This window comes from Triticum dicoccoides, chromosome 6A (genome assembly GCF_002162155.2).
Source record: "Triticum dicoccoides isolate Atlit2015 ecotype Zavitan chromosome 6A, WEW_v2.0, whole genome shotgun sequence".
In the NCBI taxonomy this organism is placed as follows: domain Eukaryota; kingdom Viridiplantae; phylum Streptophyta; class Magnoliopsida; order Poales; family Poaceae; genus Triticum; species Triticum dicoccoides.
The window spans coordinates 312,838,431-312,843,138 of NC_041390.1; the positions used below are offsets into that span (position 1 = coordinate 312,838,431).

General features: G+C 46.9%; 1 long non-coding RNA gene across 2 annotated transcripts; it reads left to right on the plus strand.

Moving 5' to 3' along the window:
• LOC119316830 lies at positions 1–1,674 on the plus strand. 2 transcript variants are annotated; one of them, XR_005153334.1, is made up of 3 exons: positions 1–754; positions 1,034–1,239; positions 1,391–1,674. It is a non-coding gene; the product is annotated as an uncharacterized LOC119316830 (long non-coding RNA). The 2 variants fall into 2 exon arrangements; XR_005153333.1 differs by having other exon boundaries at positions 1–1,239.
• The last annotated feature ends 3,034 nt before the right edge of the window (positions 1,675–4,708 follow it).

Here is a 4,708-nt window from a genome sequence, read left to right on the forward strand (position 1 = left end):
GCAAACCCTTCCCCAATCACCACATCCGTAGCACGCCTTCCTCCTCCTTACTCGTCACCAGAGCCGCCACACCTCTCCTTGCTCCTCACCCGCACCCCTGTCGCGGTGCACATCCCTCCCATCATCGAGCCCAACTCCCTTCACGTTTCTCCTACTCCCAGAACCACATCCCGTTGTTTAGGCTCCATGGCGACGGCCGGATCGAGGCGAGCCTGGCGCAGGTAGGCGGAAGCAGCCGGGCGCCGGATGCGGGTGGGAGAGTTCCTCCTCGTCGCCAGAGCCACTGCACCTCTCCTTCCTCCTCGCCCGCACCCCTACCGCAGTGCACATCCCTCCCCACATCGAGCCCAACTCCCCTTCGCGTTTCTCCTCCTCGCAGAACCACATCCCGCTGGTTAAGCTTCATGGCCGCGGCCGGCTCGAGGCGAGTCTGGCGCAGGTAGGCGGAACTGATATGGGTGGGAGAGTGTCGGACGGTGCGCCGGCTGGAGCAGCATGAGCAAGGAGCCGGGGTCGGCCGTGGAAGGTAGGCTCGCTGGCCGGAGCAACTGCAATAGTTGTTGGTCGGCCCGACGCAGTGCCTCAGCCCCGCCTCCTCTGTTGCAGCACACACGCATGAGAGGGGCAGATGTGTCGTCACTGGTGGCAAGTTCAGCGGCCGCCGCCTCCTCTTTTCTTCAAATCCAGTAAGCCCTCTCGTGAGTGCATAAGGGGATGTCGTGCCCTCAAGTCCTCAACTACGGTGAAGCACCAGGTCCACATGAGCTCCTCCTTCAATCTGCGTGCCTGATTTCTTAATTTTTCATGAATGCACATAGCTGAAGACAGTGGCGGAGCCAGAAATTTCTTCCTTGGTAATCATTTGTGCAATTTTATATCAATATGACAACAAATATACAGCAAGCCAGTAGCAGCATACAAATGGATCGAACAATTCTTTAGTATTCCATGGAAGTCCGGGGAAGACCCCTAGCGCCGCCACTGTCTGAAGATTTTTTGGTTCCCTCATCTAGATTTCTTCTGAAGTGTGCAGGTTGTTATTCCTTATCAAGGAGAGCCTTAATCAACCACACAAGAATTTGGATTGAAATGAGACAGATTCCCTATACTATATTCCCTAGCCAAATATAGTTCAGAGGTTGAATGAACATTACTGCTACAAATTTGGCTAGGGAATCTGTCTCATTTTAATATTGCAATGAAGTGGTTGGGATGGAGAGGATTTTTTACTTGTCTAAGGTAATATTTGTTAGGTCTATTCCTGCCAAAAAATGTACTAAATGTTTGTTAGTGTCCTCTTCTTTAATTGGTTTATATATTCAACTTGATTCCTTAGCATTCAAATGGAATATACTAAATTGGCTTTCACCTTTTTGTCCACTACTCACAGATATCACAAGAAGCATCAATGTTTTCTTAGCATTCAAATCGACATTCATGGGATCACTTATGGCCACATGTATACTAGTTGCAATTAATATTGCTTTCTCAAATTCTGATATCTAAAGCCTGTACTGCCTGAACAAATCAATGGGCTTATATACATTCTGATATATATTTTCTAAATACATCTGTAGATTCCCATACCCTTTTTAGATCCAATTGTAATTGTTTTGCATTTGTCTTTGGATTGTTTTTATACACCCCAAGGTAATATTCAAGGACAACCAAGCATCCAAGCTTGGGGATGCCCAGGATGGCATCCCCTCTTTTGTCTTCGTTTCATCGGTAAATTTACTTCAGGCTATATTTTTATTCACCACACGATATGTGTTTTGCTTGGAGCGTCTTGTATGATATGAGTATTTGGTTTTAGTTTACCATAATCGTTCTTGATGTACACACTTTTTGAGAGGGACACACATGAATCGTGAATTTATTAGAATACTCTATGTGCTTCACTTATATCTTGAGCTAGCACTACAAAAAAATACACTTCCATGATGATACGTGTTTGTCATAGTAGGTCACATTTTCTGTCATGAATGTACATCCATGAAAATTTTATGACAGAATAAAGATAGTCATACTCATGCCGTCGTAGAAGTGTTCCATTACATTACCAGAATTGTCATCACTGAAGTGTCCACTTCCATGACGATAAATGGCGCGTCATGGAAGTGCTTTCGTCAAGGGTGACCGACATGTGGCATCCACCGTAACGGGTCGCCGTTAAGCTATCGGGTCTGGTTTTGGATTCGATAACCCGTTAACAACTCGAACCAATGGGGATTTTCCATGTGTAAAATTCTCAATGGCCAGAGGAACCACGTGTCGGCTCACCCGTTGGGATAGATGTCATCCACTCATTGGACATGAGGCGTCTATGATACATCGACATGTGGTACGACCCAATAGAGGCCCATTCCGGTGAAAAGGCCGACCTGTTTGACTTGGTCAAAAGGTAGCGGGCCGGCCCATGGAAAGCCTATTAACGGTATGTTCGTATATAGCCCATTTACTGCCCACTAACTCACGGCCTGTTACGACCTATCCGAATTAAGCCTAGTAGTTTCATCTAGGCCGTCCAATATGATTCCAGCCAGTTGTAACTCCCGACCCATGTATGGCCCATGAGGCCCTTTGTAACCCTTGGCCCATTAACGGCCCGTGGTGAAACTGGCCCGTAATGAACAGTGTACCACTTTATACCCATTAACGGTCCATTATTCCATTGGGCCGTTTCTAACCCATGTATCTTTCGGCCTTCTTAGGGCCCATTTATTCTTGGGCTCATTTCCAGCATTCGTTACTTACGGACCGTTACTGGTCTTTTCTGCTTGTGGGCCAAATTCAGCCCATGGTTACAGTCGGCCCGTTTGCGGCTCGTTAATCCGTTGGGTCGTTTTCATATTGCGACCGATTAACGACGGCCCATTATGGTCGGCCCATGAACGGACGATTCCAACTCTAGCCCATTTACAGCACATAATGCGGTCTGTTATTGGCCCATGTTTGGCCAATCGATCATACGGCTCGTAGAAGGCCCATTGATGCTACGACTCGTAGAAGGCCCATTGTTTCTACGGCCCATAGAAGGCCCATTGTTTCTACGGCCTATAGGAGGCCCATGGTCACTACAGTAAATATGTAGCCCATGGTTATTGTGGCCTAGTTTTAAAAAATAGGTTATTGCGGCGACTAGCAAACTGCGGAAAAAGAACTGTACTGACTACAACTAAGCAAATAAACAAAACAACAAGGAAATAAATAAGCAAGCAACTTATGCTAGGCTATTACGGCTATTACACATATTACATCCACCGGGCATCAAAGTTCGCCACCAGTGCAAATATAGGGAACAAAGCAGCATAGCACATACACTGGTTGTCAAAGCTGGCGACCAGTGCAAATAAACGCCGCAGCAAAACAAGTCCAGAACTGAAACCACTTCAGAAGAGGTCAAGAAACAATATCCTGGGTACCCATAATGCTGGCAAGATGGTTAGCAAGCTTATTAACTTTCTTTTTTTGGGCGCTTAAATCCTCCAGCGCTTGCTGTTGCACCAGAAAGTATGCATCTAAATTCTGCAGGGACTTCCTTAGTCCTTCGGCTTCGTGTCGCAGCATATCTGATCGATGTATTTCAACTTGAAGTTGTGACTTAAGAAGACAGACTGATTCAGGCAGCGAGTTCGAAGAGCTTGTGCCAGCAGTAGTGGCCAGTAACTTGAACACTACATCAAGACATGACTTTTGGGTTGTCTCACTGTCGTCAAGATAGTTTTTATCAGCTTTCTTGGAGACCAACATGGATGTCTCACTATCTTGAACCTTATCGACATTACTTCCTTTACCATTGCATAATGGGGTACTCTTCTCCAATATTTTGTCCGCATTCTAAAAGAGAAACAAGCTGACACATCACAGGTTTACCATGTTGTATATGAAACGCATTTTGGTAAATCAGTTCAGTAGTAAAGTGGACAGGACAACAACATGAAACAAACATATATCTATGTACCATGGTCACTGTAAGGTCTATATCATTCTAGTTTTTGTTGCCAAATTAAGATAGAGATACCATTCAAATAATATATGTTTAAGACAAAGAAGAATAGACAAAATATAAGTGTGGGAAACTACAGGGCAATAACAACACTTGTAATGTGCATGACATGAGAACGTAACTATTTATTCAATCACTACCGAAAACAGGATCTTTGCCGTCAGCTGGCTCTTTGCCGTCAGCTGGCTCTTTGCCGTTAGCTAGCTGATGGCAAAGAAGGTCTTTGCCATAAGGTTAAAGAAAACTGACGACAAAGAAGCGGACGGCAAAGATATTGTTTGCCGTCAACCGTCTCTTTGTCGTCTGCTAGCGGATGGCGTAGAAGCTTTGCCGTCAGCTAGCAGATGGCAAAAAAGGAGGGTGGCCCACTAGCGAGAGACACCTAATGACCACTTTCTTTACCATGTGCTAGCCGACAACAAAGAAAGTGGCCAAACTAACGTCCGTTAGCTAGGCTCTTTGTCGTCTGCTAGCAAACGACAAAGAACCGTGCCCTAAATAAAAAGCCAATGCTCGCGCCCCACCCCCCTCTCTCTCTCTACCCCGTGCCCGAGCCGCTTCCGCCCCGCACCACCCCGCTACCCCGGCGACCCCCCTCCGTCCAGCGCCACCTACATCGCCGCGCTGCCCCACCCCACCCCCATGCCCGAGCCACCCCGCGCCACCCTTGTCGCCACGGCGCCCCCCTCCTCCACCCCG